The sequence below is a fragment of the Rhinolophus sinicus genome, chromosome 8, assembly GCF_057876585.1.
Source record: "Rhinolophus sinicus isolate RSI-liver-muscle chromosome 8, RSI-T2T, whole genome shotgun sequence".
Lineage (NCBI taxonomy): Eukaryota > Metazoa > Chordata > Mammalia > Chiroptera > Rhinolophidae > Rhinolophus > Rhinolophus sinicus.
In genome coordinates, this window is record NC_142508.1 from 18,365,022 (window position 1) to 18,388,236 (window position 23,215).

Genomic DNA, 23,215 nt, shown 5'->3' on the forward strand with positions numbered 1-23,215 from the left:
TTGCTTTTTTCTGCTTTCTGTGGATTGCTTGAACATTTCATAGAATTCCATTTTGATTTATCTATTGTGTTTTAGAGTATATCTCTATAGCTTTTTTAGTGGTTGCTCTAGATACTGAATTTATCTATACATAATTAATCACAGTCTACTTACTGGTGTTGACATTTAACCAGTTCCATTGAAATGTAGAAACTTAACCCCCATCACCCTCCCCTTTCAATGGCTGTTTTAAATATTTCCTCTGCATACCTTGAGAAGCACAATAGACAGTGTTGTGGTTTCTGCTTTAATCAGAAGCCATATTTAGAAAACTAAAGAGAAGGGATAAAATCTGTTGTTACTTATTTTTTTTTTTTTTTTTTGCTTTTTGTTCTTCTTTCTTGATGTTCCAAGATTCCTTCTGTTATCTTTTCCTTTCTGCTTAGAGAGTTTCCTTAAGCCATTCTTTTAAGGTAGGTCTGTTAGCAATAGATTCTCTTAGTTTCCCTTCATGTGAGAATGTCATTCCTGAAGAATATTTTCTCTGGACATAAAATCCTGGGTTGACAGTTCTTTCATTGCTTGAAAAATATTGCACCACTTCCTTCTGGCCTTCTTGATTTCTTATGAGAAATCCTCTATCTTTCAATCTGTTTTTCTCCTATAGTTAATGCATCGTTTCTCTCTGGCTACTTTCAAGATTTTGTCTTCGTCTTTAGTTCTCACAAATGTGACTATGATGTGTCTTGGTGTGAATTTCTGGGTTTATCCTGTTTGGTGGTTACTGAGATTCTCAAATCTATCTTTTACCAAGTGTGGGAAGTTTTCAGCTGTTACTTCTTTGAATACTTTTTCAGCTCCACCCTTTATTCCCCTCTCCTTCTGGGAGTCAGATGACCTAAGTTTTTTCTTCCTTTTTTGGAAGAATTTTATGGTTTTATTAAAACACAATTTGCACACAAGCTGTCTATTCATTTTCTTTACTGTGCAGCCAGGCACTGGGATTGGTGACTCTGATGGCCAGCTGGGCTGCTCTTTCCACAATGGCTTTGTGGTTCTTTGAGGAGACATTGTGAGCAATCTCAGCACAGTAAGATTTGTTGCACAGCTACAGCACTTCCAGCTCCTTGACATCGTGGACCAGAAACTTCCAAAAGCCACTGGCCTCATGTGCTTTGTTTTCTTTTTACTCCCATCACCAGTGTTGGGCGTTAAGATCTGGCCCTTGAGTCTTCTGTGCACCTTCACTGTCAGTGCCTCTGGGTTTCCGCCACTTACGCTTAATTTTGACATATTGGTCTGACTGGTGCTGGATAAACTTCTAGGTCCTCTTTTTGATGATCTTGGGCTTCACAAGTGGTCTGAGGGCAGCCATGATACCGAATAAAAGATGAATGCCACCTCTGTAGGCATCACAGAGGAAGAGCGACTGAAGTTTTTTAAATAATCTTTTGTTGTGATTCCATAGGTCTCTGAGGCTCTGTTATTTTTTTCCTAGTCTACTTTGTATTATTTTGGTTGGGTGTTTTCTATTTTTCTATCCTCAAATTCATTGATTCTGTGCTCTGTCCTCTCCATTCTGCTGTTGAACCCATCCATTGAGTTGTTCTTTTTAAAAAATTTTAGTTGGGGTATATTTCACTTCCAAAATTTCCACTTGGTTCTGTTTTGTATCTTCCCTTTCTTTGCTGAGAATTCCTACTTTGCCAGGTCTTTGTGGGTTTTCATTTGTTTCAAGAGCGTTTATAATTGCTCATTGAAGCTGGCTGTGAGAAGGAGGGGTGCTTTGACACTGCTCCCATCTGGCCTCCAATAACACTCCTGGCGACTGGCTCTGCTGAGCGGTGCTGGTGAAGCCCTGACTTCCGCTGGCCTCCTCCAACACCATCTCAGCAGGAACTGCACCACGCAGAGATAAAAGTCCAGACTTCTTTGAAACCATCCTGGTGGGGGTATTGGGAAAGCTCATTACAGTCCAGGCTCCCCACCAAGGACTTTGCTGTTGGGATAGGGGGTGGGACCCCTGTTTTTTTCTGCAGTGTTTGACTGGAGCAGAATGGTCACAATCTAAAAGTTTTCTTTTCTATCTAAAAGGAGTTAGGTTGCCCTTGTCTTGGTTCTTTGGCTAGAAGGAGGAGTTTTTGTTTTCTGTCTATGCTTGTTGGCATTTCCATATTGCTGACTCCTTCAGTTTCTAGTCTGGAATGTAAGCGAACAAAAGAAAATCTGGGAACTCACCACCATGTCCTTCCTTGGGTCCTGAGGTCTTTAACCTTCTTGACTTCTCTCTCCCTTTCCAAGTCTTCTTGTGTCTGTTTAGACATAGAATGTCCATGGTTTTTAGCTACCCGTAAGGGAGGAATAGGGACCAATATGTTTACTCCCTCTTCCTGTCAAAGCCCCTTTTGGTCCTTATCTTTATCTGCACTAGACACCCTTCATGTTGCTTCACTCTCTCAAGGTCAGAGAACATGAGGGGGTTTCAGGAACATCCAATGACTGTAGGAATCTTAGCTTGGGCCAGGAATTGCTTCAGAGTCTAGCCAGTCCTAAGCACTGGGGCCGTGGCAGGGACAGTGAGCTGAAGTGGCCCGGTCACATGCTTTGTAATTAGATGGACCTGGGTTCAAACACGTTTCCACCATGTGATTGTTACATAACACTGATATGTCATCTAATCTCTTCGTTTGTATCTGTTATGAGAATGAGAAGGGGTAACTTTCTGGTGCCTGGCACATAGGAAATGCTGTAAAATAATAGCTGTTATTGTTATAAAGCAGGTTATAAATTCTCCAGATATGTCATCAATAATCTGACCTTTGTCAGGAAAGAAACAAACCCAGTGAGGGTGTTGTTTTATGTAAGCAAGTCATAGTTAAATAATAAGTCCCAGAAATGGTGTTTTCCTGTCCAAATACCACATCTAGATAAGAACATCAGTTAGAACATGGAACAAGCTCTAAGGAAGCAAGATACAGTCAAGCAACGGCGGCTTGTTGTTAATATTAATGCTATGATGAGACCCTGTTCTCTGCTTAAAAGACTTCATGCTGCAAGAACCAAATCAAGGGACCTTGGGGGAGTTTCTGTGCTCGTCAAGGAGAACTGGAGGAATGAGTCACTGATAGTATTTTAGGCAACGTTCTCCTGCTGATAACCTCAGCTTGATCGTTCACTGACTTCAGAATATGTTTTCAGCTCCTAACTACAAGTCAGGTGAGAGCTACAAGGGCGGGAAGGAGGGACTTGGTGCTTTTCCCAGGAGGAAGGGTGGACATCTCACCTCGAAGGGGCAAGGAGGCTATTCCTGGTTATCTGAGGCACTGGACTTATGCTGATGGGCTCTGGATGAAGATAATCTATGGGGGCCTTTCGACCATTGTGGGGGCTGAGCCAATATGCAGCTTGGAACACTCAGGAAGAAGCACAGCTTTAGGTCAGGTTCCCGAGACAGGGGATTCTTACACAAGTGATTTACTAAAGGGAGTTCTCAGGAGAAAGGCTGTGGTTTCGGGTAAAGTCTAGTGTCGGCCTGATCCTGGGTGATGATCTGTAGTGTCCATTGCATCAGAGCCTGTTCTGTCTTGAGTCAAGGAAGTGAGGGTTTTGTATCCTTGCATCAGTCAGTCCTTAGCTAGGGACAGCCTACCCCTAAATCAGGGATAATTCTCAGGCACCTTTGGGCAATGTGGCTCTATCCCCCAAGGGCAATTCTCTGGAGAAGGGTAGAGGTGAGAAGTTAGCAGTGGCTCTATCAGTAGCTGGAAGAGGGATCTCTGGGAATATGGGCAGGGCTCAACCAGGCCTCTAGCCCCAGGCTTTGTCAGTGACACCAGGTGAAAACCATTGGCCTGGGTAACAGAAGGCCTGGCTTCTGCCTAATTTGCAATGTGACCTTGAGCAAGTCATTCAACCTCTCTGTCTTACATGGAAAAAGAGGATTGGCACAGATGGACTCAAGGCCTGGTTGACTCAGGTGAGTTGACTGAGGACATTGGATTTAGTATGACCCACTTCCTGGTCTTTGGACCATGGGGACCTTCAAGAAGAGCAAAGGAGGCAACTGCAAGGTTATTGTCACAAGGTCTGAAACACGGGGAGGCCTCCTTGGCAGCCTGTAAGGGAGGAGCCTTCCTTACTTCAGGGCTGGGGACTAGAATTAGACCTGCACAGGCCTCGGGCCAGGGACAGAGGGCTGTGTGGCTTTGTGACCAACGGGACAGCAAGGAAGTCCGTAAGAGGGACTTAGCCTAGAGAGCAGATTCTGGGAAGGACAAACGGTCCTTGCTCCTTGTCTGAGTGGTTGCAATGAGAATCTGGTCTAGTTTGAAGTTTGCGTAAATGTGTTCAGTATCTGGACTTCAGCTCCTGAATTCTGCAAACAATGTTCTTGCTTTTAATTCTATCTATCTAATAAGAGCCCATTGGGAAATTGATTGCATTATTAGTAATATTTTGCAATATTCTTTGGCTCATTATTGCAGCTTATGCTCTGTTCAGGTGAAAAGGCAGATGTTTCTGTATTTTCATACCTGCCCATATGCAGGAACTGGACAGCTGTAGGGAGTAGTGCGAGCAGTTGAAATCAAGAGGATGGAGTAAAAACCTCAGTCATGTCAGTCCTTGGACTCTCTCAGGATAGCGGAGCTCGTCCCTCTAAGGCAGAACGTTTCTTTCTCTAGGATAGAAGTTTCTAATGAGAATATTTTGTTGTTGTATGACATAAGTGGTTGATATTTTGCTTAGTTAGGCCAAGCATTTACTGTCTGGAGTTGGATGTTGCTGAGAAGTTATCAGGCTTGATTAATTTATTAATAAAAAGGCGTGATTCTTAGGGGACCAGTATCTTTTCCCCATTTTTCAAAGGGCTCTGCATCTAACAAGCCTTCAGTCCCTTTTGGAGGGAGGAAGGTCTCAGCTTGGTACAGAAAAAGGCAGCCCTACCAGAGAGCGGGCGGCCTGTTTGTGTGGGTCCTGCCATGTTCGGGGTTTGCTGAGTGGATTGACTTTTTCAAAGGAGGGGTCAGTTTGCCGCGTGGTCAGCAGTTACGTGGTCTGCTGGGACTTGTGCACCTCGGATGTGTCCTCTGGGTGGAGCTTTTGGGATCGCCATGGAACTTCACAGGCACACCACCAGTTTTGCGCGAGGACAGTGTGGTGATGACGCCTTTTCTGCTGACTCCCTTTTCTCTGGGCGCTTGAAATATCCATGGTCAGAAAGACTGGCTTATTTAAAATCCTATGCATAACTATAAAAGAGTTTCATTTAGAAAGAAAAATTAATAATTTTAAGTACCTTCATCATAGATTTTGTAAAAACATGGTGTACGGAATAATTTTTGCCATGGAAGACTAAAGTCTTCACTGTATTCTATATTTCAGTCTCGCAGTAGCTGCCATTCTAAGGATGAAGGTTTCTTCTTTGGCTGAGATGTCACCCGGACAGATATCACCCTTTGCTACTAATGATGATTGATGGTAGTCCAAAAAAGTCGCTCTATGTCAAGAGGGCACTTGGAAGACAGGTTATAAAGAGCAGTTCTCACCGTCTGAAAGTGTTTGTTATCACTCATGCTTTGATGCAGCAACACATTGCAGTTCGTAGCATAATGAGAGTCAGGTTTCAGAAGTTACCGCTGCAACCAACTCTTACTTGCCCAACTATAAAGACAAACTATTTTGAGGATTAAAGGATGGAATCCCTTTGTGCTTTGTTGAAGCAGAACTGAAAGGTTCATAATGACAGACAGAACCATTAGGAGGCATGAAAGAAAAACAAGCAGCAAGGCTGAAAGTGTTCTGTGCTAGAAAGGCGTTGACGCCCTTTGAACATTTAAGTTCAAATAATGTGCATTCCTTTATCTCCGAAGATCACACTACTGACCCACTGTCAGTGAGGCATGTGCTTTGGGTTGTTTTCCAGCAGAACAGATAGCTTTTTTTTTTTCAGATCTGTCTTCTCAGGCTTGCCAGAGATGTCCTCTGGGACCAGTGACAAGCCCTGAGGAGCCGAAAGGCTGGATTGTAAGAAAGGGGAGGCTGGATTCGAATGACTAACGCCTGAGTATTTGTAAGGTGCCAGATTCCCTTCTAAACACTTTCTATGAATCACCTCAATTATTTTTCACAACCAACCACCCAATGAATTAGGAACGCTGATTACTCCCACGTTATCAAAAGAACTTACCCAAGGGCACACAGCTAGTAAATGGTGCAGCTGGGATTTGAACTCATGGAGGGTGATGCCAGGGCGACAACTCTTAGGCACCAGGTCCAGCTACCATCTAGTTAGCAGTTGGGAACATGGACTCTGGAGTCAGAGAAACGTGGACTCAAATCCTGACGCCCCCAACTGACTGCTATGTGAGCTTGGGTGAGTTATGTAACAGTGTTGGGGCAAGAAAGGAAGTCAATCAGAGAAGCCTGACACAGATCAAGGCATATAGAAGCCCCAATAAATACTAGTCACTATGACTGTTAGTGTTTTGTTTTTGTCACAGAACAGAGTGAAGCTAAGAGACTGTGGTTCTCTACTTGATGATGCATAAGAAAGAATTATCTGGGCATTCTTAACAGTGAAGATTTCTGGGCCCCACAAATAAGAGAATCTAATCCAGTTGGGCCTGGGGAAGTGGTGGCTGGTTGGACCAGGGACTTGAGTTTTTAACAAGGACTTCATGTGGTATGGAAAGGGTGGTCTGCAGATCCCATGCTGAATGGACTCCGGCACTGTGCGCAAAGCTTTAGATTGTACCAAAATCCAGAGTTGCATTTCATAACTAATTTAAGCAGTGAGCCATAATCAAGCAGTGGCATGGAACACATGTTCTGTAGACTCTCTCTTAATCATTAAAAAACAAAAAAGTAAACCGGCAAAAAAAAAAAAAAAAAGAAAATTAACCATCAAAAATCATTGATGTTTCATGCTTCAGTATCGGCCATTTTAGGATGTGTGCTGGAGCAAACACAGGAGTAACTGACAGACTTTTAGGGCTGGAAGGGATCTTAGGATCGTTGAGTCACATCCTGGTTCTACAGGTGCTGAAAATGAGGACTGGAGGGGTGAAAGAACGTGCTTAAAAAGCACACAATTAGTTGGCTGCAAAGTCCACAATGTGGCTTTGATGTTAGATACCCTGGTGACCTCCAGACGAAGGGCAGTACTTTAACCCTTTGGGAAGTTCTATAGTCTGAATTTGGGGTGACAGCATAAAGGGAGGAGGAATTTCTCACTTGCCGGCTGCTCATGTGCTCTTTTTCTGTCCAGATGCTTTTCTCTGCCATGTCTAGCCAGTCACTTCCTGCTCATTCTTTAGGGTCTTTTGTAAATTGCCTTTACAGTTTCTCTGTTACCCACACTTGCTCCCAACAGAGTTCATCGCTCCCTCTTTAACCACTATGGAACCTTATGGCACACGCTGCACTTAACTGAAACTTTTTTGCTACTTATTTCCTGGGGTGCAATTAGGTGGCACAAGTGGAGGCCACTCTCCTATTTTTCACATTTATAGACATCATTGACCATTTATGCATTTATTCTCATATGTTAAGGGAGCACCTACTATATATACCAGGTTCATTTAGGGGATACAGAGAAAAGCAGAGTGTGGGTTTAATAAATGAGAAAACACATGAAAAACTAGGTAATGTAAAATGCTGATATGCATTATGCAGAAAAAGGAGAAGAGAGTGACGCGATGGATAAATGATATGGTGGTGGGCCTCCTTTTGACTGGGGGTCAGGGAAGGGTCTCCTCAAAGCATTTCTAATTTGAACAGAGACCCAGATAATGAGACATAAGATCCAGATGAAGATCTGAGAAGAGAGTATTCTAGATGAAAGGAAGAGTATGTGCAAACGAGAATGAACTAGGCATCTTTGAAGAACAGAAGGAAACCAGTGTGGAGAGAATGGAGTGAACAAGAAGAAGAGCTGTGTTGGATGAAGACTGGGAAACAGGCAGGGCTACAGCTCTTAGGGCCTTGGAGGAGTTTGGATTATAATTTAGTGGTAATGGGAAGCTATGAGAGGTGCTTAAGCAGGAACATGGCGTGGTAAAACTCACATTTTTAACATCAATGGTATCTACCGAACATTGCCTGTGTTCATATTCTTAACACGATATGTACCTATAGATCCATTTGCACTTAAAGAAAACAAATCTTTTAGGAATTCTTGCTAAACTCTTTGAGGGCATGTTTTAATTCCTTTTACATGTCTAGCACTTTGTGCTGTTGTGCCTGGCAAAGAGTAGGTTTTTTTTTTTTTTTGAGTAAATAGTTTCTGAATTATTTTATCCTTTGGAATAAAGAACTGGTAAGGTTCTCTATGTTGGGTGACTTTTATTTTTTCACCAAGTCCATTAAATGGTAAGTGTAGCATATTGTGAAAATTAATTGGTTGACATCCCAGATTATCTCAGTTCACTTCAAACAGTTTTCAGTTCTATAAAATTCAGGTACAGTTAAGCTGGGAGGTAGCAGAGTGGGGCCTCTTCAAAGCCCCTGAAGTTACAGCTATATTGTCTCACTAGCCTTTAAGCATCAGAGAGGGAAGGCCTGGTGGACTTTTACCTCTGGTATCATGAAAGACGGAATATTTTGAGAAACTCTTCTAATCATACACACAGAAATGCTGGCTATCATGCAACAATGTGTCGCTAAGCTCATTAAATTTTAAAGTAAATCCACAGGAGCAAAAAAATATAGAGAGAACTGACATCAGGGCAGTGAGGGGGCGCCTAAGCTATGGCCTGACTCGGGCGGCGGTGTCTGAAGATAATGGAAACTTGGAGCCTTGGTTTTACTGCTATACAACTGGGGGTGAGTGGGGGAGGGTTGTGAAATAGGAGAAAAGGTCTTGAGAACTACAAGGTGGGGAATCAAGACTAAGAGCTCACACAAAGCAGGAGTCTTAAAGATCTGTACCCTCAGTGAAAAGATGGAGAAGAAAAACCTGGCAAAGAAAGGTGCTATGAAAAGTTATTTGCTCCAGCCTTAGCTGGGATGCAGGCATGAAAAGAGTTTCTCTTGAGAATTCTGACCTTATGAAGGTTTTGGGTTTAAACTTATATTATCCACATATGCTGTCCAGGAAACCTCAAGAAAAAGAATTGGGTTAAGATGATTCTAGTGTGAGAGAGACTCAGAATGTCTGGCAAAGTCAGATGAGAATTCTCTTTGGTGGAATGTACCCAGAGCCAAGGGTTTCTAGGATCCCCACAGATTGAAATTAACCACATATAAATTCACAATGAAACTTAACCAATTATACACAGTACACAGCCCATAAATCAAAACAAAGAATTGCAGAATTAGACTTCCCAAGGCCTTTACTGTAAAAGCAACCTGAATTAGAATAGAAACTGAAATGAAATTCTGGCAATAAAGAATAGTATATGTGAAATTAGAAACCCTAAGAGAGAAAAAAAACATTTAACCACTAAATATTTTTTTTTGAAAATCCTTTTGACACATAAGGATTTTGAATTTTTAATATTGTAAAAGTCTTACACATAGAAAAGTGTAAAAATCATACGTTTATACCCTGATGAATTTTCACAAATTAAATGTGCCGTGTGACTAGTGTTCAGCTCGAGAAAAAGAACATTATCAGATCTCAGAAGTCCTTCATGTACTCTTCCAGGTAATCTTCCCACTGCAAGAGTAACCACTGTCTTAAATTTTTTTTATTTTTATTTTAAAGATCCAAGTCCATTTGCCGTTGCTAGAGTAACCACTGTCTTAAATTTTTTTTATTTTTATTTTAAAGATCCAAGTCCATTTGCCGTTGCTAGCCCACCATCCCTTGTGGGAGTCGAACCGGCAACCTTGTGGTTGAGAGGATGTGCTCCAACCAACTGAGCCATCTGGGAGCTCAGCGGCAGCTCAGCTCAAGGTGCCGTGTTCAACCTTAGTTGCAGGGGGAGGAGCCCACCATCCCTTGCGGGACTCCAGGAGTTGAACTGGCAACCTTGTGGTTGAGAGTCCACTGGCCCATGTGGGAATTGAACCGGCAGCCTTCAGACTTAGGAGCATGGAGCTCTAACCGCCTGAGCCACCGGGCCGGCCCCTAAATTCTAATATCATTGTTAGTTTACCTGTTTTCTTTTTAAAACATTTCATAAATCAATTTATATAGTATATGCATTTTTGTATATGTCCTTTGACTCCCAATATAGGAAAATAATAAAAAACATGAAATTCACTTATATTTTTCTATATATAGTTGTAGCTTGCTTCTTGCTATTGCATATAGTATTCTATTGTGTAAATATACCACAATCTATTTATCCATCCTACTACTGATTGGCATTTGGGTAATTTCCAATTTTGGGCCATTATCTATCTATTTCTGTTTGTTTATACCTAGGAGTGGAATGCATAGAGTATGCAGGTGTTTATCATTGGTAGAAACTGTAACAGTTTCCAACCTTTTTCTCACCTAGGTGAAATCTAGGGAATTCAACTAATAAAGCCATATTCACAATGTCAAAACAAATGTACAAAACCTTGTGGAATGGATGGATTAACAACAGATTAGACCCAGCAAAAAAAGAATCAGTGATTTGGAAGATAAATATGAGAAATTACCCAGGATGCAGCACAGAAAGAGAAAAGAATTGAAAAAGAGAGAGATTAAGATACATAAAGGATAAAATTAGAAGATTCCACTTACATCTAATTGAAAAAGGCTCTGTGGAATTGAGTCAGAGAAAGAGAGCCTAAAAGCATCTAACTTAACGTCCTTCAATAGAAATATAATGTGAGTCACACACATAGAAAATTTCAATTTCTAGTGTATATGTGTTACTGAATCCTATATGTATCCAAAACATTGTAATTTCAACAGGTAATGTAAAAATTATTGAGATATTTTATATTTTTTTCATACTGTATCTTCAAAATCTGGTGTGTAATTTTACACTTACAGAACATCTCAATTTAGACTAGTCACATCTCAGGGGCTCAATAGGCACACGTAGGTAGTGACTACGCTATTAGACAGTGCAGATCTAACTACTAAGGGTGTATAGGGAAGAAAAGGCCCCTCAATGTCTGGAGAAGTGAGCCGGTTGAAGCAGAGGGCTGTGTTGTGAGGGTGGCAGGAATGTGGGTTAGTGTAACACCAGTGCTGGCATCAGGCTTTATGTTTATGCACATTTATATACCTCTGTACACTTGTTATACCCTTCGACATCCAGTAAATTGCCGAATTACAGCTGTTGAGTAGTTCAGAGCAACCGTAAACAATAGCTTAGAACAAGAAGAGAAATCTATCGTATCTGTTGAATTTACAGAGGGGACTGGGAAACGCAGAATTTAATGATTCTCATGCAAATTTGACCAGAAGCCTGACGTGAGCGTGGCTGACATTTACATCAAAGTTCACCGTGTGTATTAATAGCAGCAGGCAGGTTGGACGTGGCTTTCGTTTCTTTGGCTCTCATGATATGAAAACTTGAAAATGAATACAAGTAGGTTGTTACCTTGGTTTTTGTCTCAGTTAAAAGAGAGCACCATACCCTCGTGTGCTCATACCACGCAAAAGCTATAGCATCAGTCTCTGAATCAAACACCTTATGAACTTGACCCAGATAATGTCAGACTTCCTGGGAAATTCTATGGTGGGTAAGATACGGGACTCTAGTCAGTTAGGTCACAGTTGCCACCGACTTCAAAAGCAATGAAGCAAAGTGCTTGGAACCTCTGTCTAGCCTCTGCTATTTGAAAAGTAGTAATAAAATTGAAAATGCATTTTTGTCCTTCAAAACACCTCTAAAATGCTGTATTTATTCGTGTAATGATAACACCTTTTATGCTAGCTCTGCCAGTCCAGAAATAGGGGTGGGACTATTATGCAAGGGAGACCATTATGTAAGGTTGTGATTTTTATGATGGAAAGAAGTCCTTCTTTTCCCCATAGTCTAAGTATGAGACTGGCGTAGCCAAATAAATGCTGCCATTGTGTTTGATTATGGGGCTAGTAGTGAAATGATTAGGTTAATCCAAATGTCCCAAATACTGGAGTATAGTGTTCTAGGATGTTTCACCGTACTGACTTTGAGATACGCTTTATATTAGCTTTCAGAGGTTTATGAAACAGTCTGTCTAATGTAGAACCTATAGTAAGTTGACCACCTTAGACAGTATGTGAAAGCATATCCATCAGATGTTGAGCCTTTTATTTGTGCCTGTTATCTATGAAACCAGGGAGCTTTTCATAGCCAATGCCAGTTTCCTCCTGGCGTCATGCGGTTGACTTTCCCGGTGATGCTGAGTATCATCCAGGGGAAAGTGTCCTAGGAGTTGGAGTGTCTGATTGTGTGACTAGGGGGAAGTCACTGATCACTTTACGTTTGGGTACTTTTGCAATTAGAGATTCCTCACAGCCATTAGGATTGGAAGAAGTCTTAGGGGTCATTTATTCTCACCTCATACCGAAATTATTAGAACTCTCTAAAGCATCTGTGATAAATGACATCTAGCTTTGTCTTGAACACTGGACCAGAGGTTGCGCCCCTGACAACGCAGGACTCCATTGCTTCTTATTATTTCACAGGGTTAGAACATTCTCCTTTGCATCGGGCCAAAACCTTTTTAGCCAATTGCCAACTTATAAGAGACTTGGGAGGTAAAACGTCATAAATGTGAAAATATTTTTCAAACAAAGTAAAAAGATAGTCTGTAAATCTATTATCACAATATTTCCAGATGTGGACCTCCATGAATGGGTCTGGTCTAGTTTCTAATACCTAACTTCTTGCTCTTCTTTCCACAACTCCCCAGACTAAAAGAATCAACATTTTTGTGGTATGGCTTCATAATCCAGGCTTTGAGCTACTGTGGCTTTATCTTGAGTAGGGAAAATAATTCTGCCTCTCTAGATTAAGCAGGAGCCCTCAGTTTTTAAAAAGCTGGTTTCATTCTTATCCTCAGAGTCGGACATTCCAACTCATAACAGGGTTAGGCATGCTCCCACTTAGAGTGAAGGGCTTGCTTGCCTGGACTCCAGAGCCTTCTCTGGGATGGAGATAATGCAAGAATTCCATGTGTGGGGATGCAGTCGCTCCCTGTGGATTCTACAACTACAGTGTGTCTCTGACTTGTTGCCCTGTTTCTGTAGGATAGTCACTCACCATTCAGCTAGTATTTGTTGAGCGTTGATGGTAGTGCTTAGCACTGTCTTTCTTGGGGAGCCCTAAATATCCTCTTGAATGTGATGTGTCATGGCGAGAAGACCCTCAGTGAAGACGAGGCTATTCCAATGAAGATGGAGCTCGTCCAGGCTAGTGGCAGAGGTCCGGATGACCCGGACCTCCAGGGATTTCCCTTTGGGTGAGTTCGAATCCCCAAAGGACTTCACTCCCCAAGACCCCCAACCCCCTGCACACTGGTATTAGTCCCTACAAGAGCCTTTGTGGAGGATGCTGGAATCCCCTTGATCACTGTACTCCGACTACCCTGGAAACTCTGAATCCAGCTCTCAAGGTTTGGGCTTTACCTGGGAGGGAGGAATGTGGCAAATGGAGCAGCAGAGCCAGGCAGACTCTGCAGAATTCTCAGGGTTTCTGTTACCTCAGTGTTCCTCTTTCACTGAACACTCAACAGCTGAAATCTTGGCTGGGCTTCCTACTGGACAGCATATTCTTGACTTTGGCGGGGTTTTAATGAGCTTCCTTTCTGACTTAGCATTTGGCCCTGGTCCTAGGGTAATTTCTTCCCAACAGCTGCTGTGAGTCCTGCTCCTCCTCAAATGAAGTTTCCAGGTGAATTTACTTCCTCAGCATTCTCAGAGTGCAAACTGAATGTGCAGTGTTTTGTTCTAGGTGCTAAATCTTTTTGGGGCAGAGAGCGCAGAGAAGCCTGAACTATATTTAAATGAACCCAGTAAGTCCCTAAGCTCACGGTTGGCTGCCCCTTGGTTTCTCGCAGCAGCCTAGCAGCTCCAAGAAGCACCTCTATTTTAAGTATTTCTATCCCCTGATGTTGACACACACCATTAGACATTTCAGGGTAAAACTTCTGTGGGAAATAGAATTGGGAACTCGGTATCCCCAAGGAAAAAACCTCAAATAACAGGAAAAAGAAAAGACATTCAGGCAGCCCACCAGCTGGAACACTCAATGTCGCTCTCTAATGAAATGACGGAAAACAAGGGACTGCTGTGATTACCGGCAAAGTGAGGAGAGGAGCGGCTGTAATAAGGGACCATGTCAGATGTACAAAAATCAAGTGGCTAGAGGCCTTGAGACTGGCAGGTCTATGAGTTTTGAGGTGAACAAGCAAAGTGATAATTATAAAAGCTTTGTAATGATTTATTTATGGGTGTGCCTCCCGAGGGGATCCTAGGTTCTGTGAGGCTGGAGGCACAGCAGAGACTGGCTCTGGAGTCTCAGTGTGGGGTACAAATCCTCCCTACTTGTTGTCCAAGTTACACAGCATGTTGCTGCCTTAGTTTCGTCATTGATGTAACAGCCATTGCAATAGCACTTTCCTCACAGGGGCGTGGTGTGGATTATTAATGGCAGGCCAAGTACTCAGCATGGTGGCTGGTACTTCTTACGTGTTAGGTGTTATTATTAATTGTTAATTATTATCATCATCATCATAGTTTCCATAGCCCAGAGTGGTACTTGGCTCACAGCTGACAGCCAATAAATGTTGAATAAATAAGTGAGCATTTATGATTAGTATTTTAATAAAAGTTTCATCTTTATTTAATTTTTTCCCTCCCCTGCTGATTAATATTATGTGATATCCTATTAAAACATAGAGAACTTTGGAGTAAGCATACTGAAAATAATGAAGGACCAAAAGCGTAGATAGTAAATACAAATATTCTCTCTTAAATCAAAGTATAATAAGCATTTCATGAATAAAAATATATACCCTTCAATACGCTTCATTTTGCAAAAGGTATAAATTAGTGTTGAATTAGTTGTATTTCTCTCCAGCTCTGCTTCTCGTTCTATGTTTAATGAAAAATGGCAGCTTTTTCTCCAACATCTAAGCCAGAAATCTGGGTATCATCACTGTCTCCTCGTTTTCCCTCATTCCCCACACCCATTCATGTTCATGGACATACAAGCCATGTCTGTTTCATCTCCTGGTTAGCTTCTGAATGTGTCCTTCCTGTCTATTCTGTCTCTGCTCCAATTTCCTTAGTCCAGCTACTGTCATCTCTTATCCAAATTAATGTCATAGAACCCTGACTCATCATTAAAGAAAAGTCTTCTGGGAATGTCCAAAGCAACCAAAGTTTGAAGTGCCTGTTGGCCAGCTCGCCAGTGTCCATGCACATTGTATTTCTGAAAGATTTAAGCAGCTTGGATTTCTATGGGTCTGCAGAACGTGGGAGGTATTGCTTTCTCTCCTACTGAATTATGTACACAAAGACTGCTGCTGAAACTAGTTGGACATGCATTTGTGGTACATGTTAAGTTTTTCTGAAGTTCACTGTTATCGTAGAGCCATATTAATTCCAAGGAAAAAAAACTTCTCAGGATTACAGAAGATCTAGCTGTGGAAAAATTTGCAAAGATGGGAAAATTATTTTTATGTGTATTAGGAAAACATAATTTATTTAATCTAAATTTAGTTAGCAAAGCCCAGAGGTATCTTGAGGCTGCCCTCCGTAGGGCAGTTGATACTCAGGTAAAGCCATGCAGGACTATAGAATCAATCTCTTAGAATTCAGAGGCTAAAAGTTTCTATATTGTTTAGGAAAACCCATGTTAAATGGATTAATAGTCACAATCAGCAGTTCTAAGAGAGGACTTTACTACATTTGGACAACATTATTGAGAGCCATACCTGAATGGTGAAGGAAGCCAGCTTTGCCACGTTGGTGGGGCAGCATGACTGCCACTCACCACGAGGTCCAATTCTTTAACTCTGTAGGTCAAGGTCGAGGTCGAGGAAGATGCTAGATAGCATCCAGTGATTGGGTGGAGAAATGTGTTTGTCAGGAAATCAAATCGAGTGGTTTAAAGACTGATTCTGGTGTCTTTGATGCCAATGGCTCTTTGTTTCCTTGTCTATCCATATCTGACAAGACTTCCTAACGGAATCCCGCATGGATTGTGGCTTTTAGAATATCAGTCTTTCAGAACATCTCTCCTGTGAGGATATAGCTATGAGAGAAGATTATCATAAACACTTCTGTTCCTGACAGAAAAACAGGGGCGTGTTTTGTGCGTGGGTGCCTGGAGAGGGGTGGGGGAAAGATGAGAATAAAGGGGAATATATGGAGTCTAGCTGGAGAGAAGTAAAGGTCAGTAGAGAAGGGAGGAGTGTGTGTGAAAGGCCATGTGAAAAGTTTGGGCGGGAAAGAGTTGTAGGACCCAGGGGACCAAATATAACCTGAACAACGGGTGAGGTCCATCTTCCTCTCCTCACCTGCCATAGACCCCAGGGAAGAGCTGTCACCCTGGATGCTGCTAGTGCCCCCTGCTGGGCACACTGGAGAGCTGCAGGCAGCCGTGGAGAGGGTCGCTCCAGAAAGACCGTGATCTTGGTGGTGGCCTTGGGACGTGACATATCAGTGAGCCATATCTGTTACCTGGCTCACGAGGAGAAGTCTAGGAAAACGGCCAGAGTGGAGGAACATAAGTGGTCAGTTAGTTTGTGCTCATTGAATGTGAAGTGACATCTGGTAGAACCCCCCAAATAATTGAGGGAGACTTCAAAGGAAGCCTGAGCCCTAGTAATTCAGGCATTAATGGAAATGTGACTGCATTTGTATTCATGGGCTGGTGAGACTGGCAATATTTGGAATATATACAGTGCCTGAATGCTAAAATGCTATGATTATGTTCTATTTAATAGCATTCACACATGTGAGACAAAAAATTACTTAGCACTAATTTACAAATGAATCACACAGTTTTTAGCCCAGGAAGGAACTTTAGGAATAATCTGCTTCAACCCCCACATTTACAAATTCAAGTCAGAGCGCAAAAGAGAGGAAGTGACTAAACTCTATGATGCTGGATATGTTCGCAGCAGAGGTTGGATTGTATCTGCAGCTCCTGGGACCTAGGCTTAACCATTTTGGAACAAAAAGGAAGAGGAAGGGGTGACATAGAAAATAATTTTTTTGTAAAACATACCAAGTATGACTTGATTTCACATCAAAGTAGAGTCCAAGAAATTACATTTTAACAATAGTTAAGTACCAAAACATTAGTAGTTCTCTATAGTTCTCTGAATAATAGTGTGTACTTAAAAAAAAAAGTTTCTGAAATTTCAGTTCTGTGATTAGATATCCACGTAACTGTGTCTTTGATTACTTTGTTTTCGGCATCTCCTCTATGATAGGTTTTATTATGTGAGAAATTTAGTGGTAGTTTCGTTGCGGGCCTGGAACAGAGGCGTCTAACACGCCAGCTCGCTCTCATCTCAGCTTCGCTCTGGCTGTTTCCTCTACCTTAAATACTCGTCCTCTAAATCATCTCCTCATCTTTTACGTCTCAGCTCATGAGTCACCTCTCCTGAGAGACTGTCACTCATCATCGTTCCCTCCTCAGGCTGGTCTATCCTAGTGGCTCTCAACTGAGGGTGATTGTCCCCGAGGAACATTTACCAATGTCAGGAGCCATTTATGACTGTCATGACTGGGGCAGCGGGGTCCTAGGGGTAGAGGCCAGTGCTGATGCTAAATATCCTATAATGCACGAAATAGCTCCCCGCAACAAAGAATTATCTGGGTGAAAAATCTGAAAACATTTATCCATAAAGACATGTGTGCTCCAATGTTCATTGCAGCTTTGTTTACGGTGGCCAAGACATGGAAACAACCAAAATGTCCTTCGATAGATGAATGGATAAAGAAGTTGTGGTATAGCTACACAATGGAATACTATTCGGCGGTAAGAAAAGATGATATAGGAACATTTGTGACAACATGGTTGGATCTTGAGAGTGTAATGCTGAGTGAAATAAGTCAGACAGAAAAAGCAGAGAACCATATGATTTCACTGATATGTGGTATATAAACCAAAAACAACAAAAGAACAAGACAAACAAATGAGAAACAGAAACTCATAGACACAGACAATAGTTTAGTGGTTACCAGAGGGTAAGGGGGGTGGGGGGTGGGAGATGAGGGTAAGGGGGGTCAAATATATAGTGATGGAAGGAGAACTGACTCTGGGTGGTGAACACACAATGGGATCTATAGATGATGTAATACAGAATTGTATACCTGAAATCTATGTAATTTTACTAACAATTGTCACCCCAATAAATTAAAAAAAAAAAAAAAGAATTATCTGGGTGAAAATGTCTATAGTACCACCCCTTGAATACAAGCTCTCCAAGGCCAGGAACTGGGTTTTGTTCTTTGTTATGCAAAGTCTAGGAAAGTACTTGGCATATAGTAGGTGCTCCATAAATATGAGTGAAATTGATTGAAAGACTCTGTCTCTACTACTGGAAAAATAACGTACAAGGCCAGCTGTACTGTGTGGTGTGGCCTTCTCACTGATGAGACAAAGCCTCACTGAGGAGGCAAAAGTACTGGGTACAATACAACGGCTTTTTTTTCTTTTTGGTCCCGTACAATCAGGATCAGCCCAGTTTTGTCTTTCAGAAAACGAACAAGTGAAAACCGGCGAAGGTTATTGAAAAGGAGTGGGTCCTGCCTGTGTGACAGCTGTCAGTGTAATCCGGCAGCTCCTGTAACAGTGGTTCTCTAGGCTCAGACGGCAAAGGGGCATGGAAATGAAGCCATTTGTACATAAGCTACATTTGGAAAAGAGTAACAACTTATTGATTCAGGCTGGTCAGGAAGGCCATGTTTCTTCTCCATGTCTTTTCATTCCTCGTGTGGGTTGAATTGAGAACACAAATTCTACTCAAACATATTAACAACCTTCTAGTGTAAGCCATTGGTCATGAAGAAATAAAAATAATTATTTGAAGCTCTCCAGAAGACTGGAGTTTCAAGCTGGTTTATTTTACCTGATATATTATATAAAAAATAAAGAGCAACGTGCATTTAATACCAAATCGGAGATGCCTCAGTACAGTTTTCTCAATAGAACTGAAAAATACATTAGTGAGCACGTCTAACGAGCAAATGTGATCAGGAGTGTCATGGAAATAAAGACTGGAAAGGGCCTTAACAGCTTTAAAATTCACAGATGGCAAATCAAGTAAAAGATCTGTTCATCACCCTCCGAACACTGTAAAATGCACATCTGAGGGCGAGGAAGTTTCTAATGGCAACGGCTGCACTTTTGGAAACCTCTGTGGGACCCTAGGCTCTCTGACATGAAGGTCTTCTCGTGTCTTGCTGCAGAAGGGGGAGCAGCTTTCCTGATCACACCGCTTCTGTACGATCAAACTGTGAAGCCATTGTGCTTGGTCAGGAGGGTGTGAAGGCAAAGACTAGCGCGTCAGACATGTATAACAACACACTGGAGATTGTTGGGCCGTGTACCATGTTTCATAAAGACTTGAATAAACAGCTTGATGTAGAATATTACAGACTAGTGAAAGCTGCTTACTAAGGGTTTATGTCCACAGTTCAGTGAATATTATGTACATTAATTGCACGACTTGGCTACCAGATTCTTTTATGCCATGAAAACATGAATGAATGAACTCCACAGTCAGTTAGAACTCCAATACATTTTGACCGTGGCTCACATTTAGCATATGTTATATTTTAAAAACATTCAGCTTAGTCCCTCTTTATCTGAATTCTATACATTTAAGTAATTTTATAAAAATAAAAATGAAAAAATTCTACAATTAGGACATTCCTTTTCTAGTTATGAAGAGTTTTTCCTTTCTTTGTCCTTCTGTTTCTCTTCTGCCTGCCCTACTCTCCTTTCCTTTCTTCCTAAAATCAACTCATGCACTGTTTCACCCTTTTAAATCCCAAATTTAATCACCTGCTTTCTTAAATATTTGTTATCTAATACAAAAATGTAGAAGTATATTTGATAATATTTACCTAGTCATAAAATAAATGTAATTTCATTTATAACAAGGAGCTCTATTAGATGCCCAGAGGTAATATGGACCAAACCATGTCTCCTGAAACATAATTTATGGTGAAAACCTGACATGTAGCAGTTGGCCTCTAAGACAAGTCTTAGGTCTGTCTTCTAAGTGAATGTGAGGAAATCGTCTCAATAGTATAGACTCAAAAGCTCTGGCTTTATTGAGCTAAAAAGACAAATATATTCTGAAGACGAGGAGTCTTGATTGTAGGTCTCTTAATCAGCATTAGGTCAGAAGGATCTCAAAAGAAGAGAATGGCTGATTAATTTTTAAGAAGGCTGGGATGAAACAGGGCATACTTGAAGAGGTTCACGATCTTATATCAGTGAAGGAGTGAACATTTTATTGTGCGGAGGCAGGCTTCAGAGTTACGTGAACTTGAGTCCAAATTCTGCTCATCTGATTTACTAGGTCCTGAATGACTAACTACTTCAACTTCTCGAAGTCTATAGATTGGCAAAATGGGGATTGGTAATACATCCTTTGTAGGATTATTATAGGGAATAGGAATATGTACAGAAAGTACTTTCTTTTTTGGTACCTAGTAGGCATTAATAGGTGGTTGCTATTTGCAATATTTATTTGTAAGCAAGTAAAGTGGAGTGCATTAAGAATTTGGTAAGTCCTGTTTTTGTAGTCTTGTTTATGAGAAAGAACTGATGATTAATATATACACACAAAACATACATGCACAAGCACGTAGAGATACACACATTCTCTGCCAGAGTTTGTTTCTGGGGTATCAGGTCCAAGATAGCGTCTTTCAACAATGGATTTTGGATGTTGCTTTAACTTGAAAATGAAGATTACTAAAAGATCTTTGGATTTTAATCCTGCTGTAAGTAGAAATTAAATCTGACATTATCTACATGTAAGAGCTCCCAAAATATTGATTATTTTTGGAAATCCACCAAAGAAGTTGGGATGAAGTCTGAGTTGGGGCAAAGATTTGAGCTTCTGGTTAGTCAATTCCATCCATTTACTAAACAGGTAAACAAACTGACAGAGACCAGAAAAGGTGGGGGCGGGGGAGTCTAATGAAACTCGACAGAGAGGTTTTCATAATGGAATTCTCCTTTTTAAAATTAAAATCATGTTGGGTGTCTTGACCATGACCACTTAACGGATCTCAAAGTTCTCTTTTACCTCCCAAACCATTTGGGGCTATTATGTAGGCTGCAGAAGGCAGGGAAATTAGACAAGTGTTGCCTAATTCTATTGTCTTCTCCATATAACCCCCAAATCAAGTATAGGGCCTTCCCTGGTCTCTGGGGAACATTGGCTGAGTCAATGTGTAGTTGAATATAGGGGATGGCAGCTGACTTGCATTGATACTTTCTGTGAGAATTGAACCACACACCCCAAACATCTCAATTACTGCTCAATTTTAACTCCCTGTAGAAGACCAAAGAAATGCACAGGCTTTGGTAAGCTTTCAATCTGTGTAGTCTTTCCATGCTTCCCCAAGCTCAGGCTCACAGCCTGTGATTTGTTGGTACCAAAGCTGTTTCTTTCTCTTCTCTAAGAAAAATGTACACATGGTGTGTCACCTCAATAAACTTTAATTATGAAAAAAAAAAAAGAAAAAAAGAAAAATGTACACATAGTAGATAATACTTCTACATGTAACTTAAACTACTCTTGGTAATTTTACCTACATATACAAAATAGGAAAGCTGAAGTTAAATATTCTAAAAACCAATAGTGTAATGAACTGAATGGCATTTCGTCTGAAGCCTCTTTTTTTTTTGTGTTTGTTTTTCCGCTCAGAGGATCTTTCAGCTTAAAATAGGCACCCGCCCTGCTGTCATTGTGTTCCCCTGGCTAATTTAGATCCTGTGCAGTGCTTAGACTTGGGAAAACAGGGGACTAGTTTGTATTTTTCTAAATGGAGGCACAATTTGCATCGTTTTTTTAACAATAGGCAGCAGGCTGTCAGACAAGGTTGCTGAAAGATGGAGGGATGGTTTGAGGACAGAGTAGAATGAAATCCTATCCTCATGTGCCTCTGTTCTCTCAGAAGGTGGCACAATATTTTAAAAGCCACGGCCTGGAACTGCCTGTGGTTGTCATCTTGAAGGGTAGATCAACATCCAAACCAGCAGAATCTGACTTTTGTCACATGTAATCTTTGCTAAGAGATTGGCTCTCATGTTATGTAGAGATATATACATCTGTAAAAGAAAAGGACTGTCTATTAGCAATGTTTTCATAGTACTTTGTCACTTTTGTAAACTTGCAATAGGATGGACTTGATCATGACATATGTTTTCATTTTATGTGAAAGCAATTTTAATTTCTACTTAATAAGCATTGAATATGTTGTCTATTAGCAATCATCTTTACACGGGTTGAGTTGAAAATCCATCAGAGAATATGAAATGAAACATAGCATACTTCTTTAGCACTGGACCGTATAAGCCAGAGGTCAAATCCTAGAATAGGATAATAGACCAAAAAAACTCCACATAGTGTCTCAATGAGAAAAACAATTAACAACAATAGCTAACATTTATTAAGGGCTTACTATATACCTATGCGCCGGGTGCAATACTCTCATATTACAGATGAAGAGACCAAAGGATTAACTTGTCCAAGGTCATAAAGCAAGTCAAGGTCAGAGGTGATATTTGAACCTATGTATATTGAACTGCCGCTCTAAAGCCCACATTCTTCCCTATTATCCTTTACTGCTGTAATTATACACTGAGGAAGTTGAGGCAGAGGAAAATGAATTATGTTACTAAAAGCACAGGACTTATTACTTACAGAGCTTGGGTAGGACCTACATCTTTGGATTGACAGTCCTTTGAGGAACTCTGAGCTTGTAGGTCGACTGGTGGTGAAAGCTGGTCTTACTCTTCCCTGGATGCCCTCTCAGCCCTGTGGGGGCTGCTCATCTTGGAGATGGGGGCTCACGTGGCTTGCTCACACTTCAAGTGTAATTCACGTTATGACAGGGATGAGATGTTAAAGCTTTTGGGATTTTTATTAAGTGGTATTCTTTCTTTGTTTCTGTTTTCTGATACTTGCATCGATGATGGAAATGTTTCCTGAAAACATATGGCAAAAAGAGCTTTTCAGATGCGCTGGGCTGTGGATTTTAGCGATGTAGAAGCTTATAGAAACAGCTTCCTAAACTATGAGTGTATCCCCCTCACCTCCCCATCTTCTCTGCAAGACTGTAGTATTTGAGAACGTGGTTATGACCATAGGTTCC

At 41.2% G+C, this 23,215-nt stretch overlaps 1 protein-coding gene and 1 pseudogene across 4 annotated transcripts in view; one reads left to right on the forward strand and one right to left on the reverse strand.

The window, feature by feature from the left end:
• GRM8 (glutamate metabotropic receptor 8) overlaps nucleotides 1-23,215 on the forward strand; it is a 681,950-nt gene that overhangs the window by 32,446 nt on the left and 626,289 nt on the right. The gene's annotated exons all lie outside the window — the stretch shown is intronic.
• LOC109456641 (large ribosomal subunit protein eL32 pseudogene) lies at nucleotides 947-1,354 on the reverse strand (annotated as a pseudogene).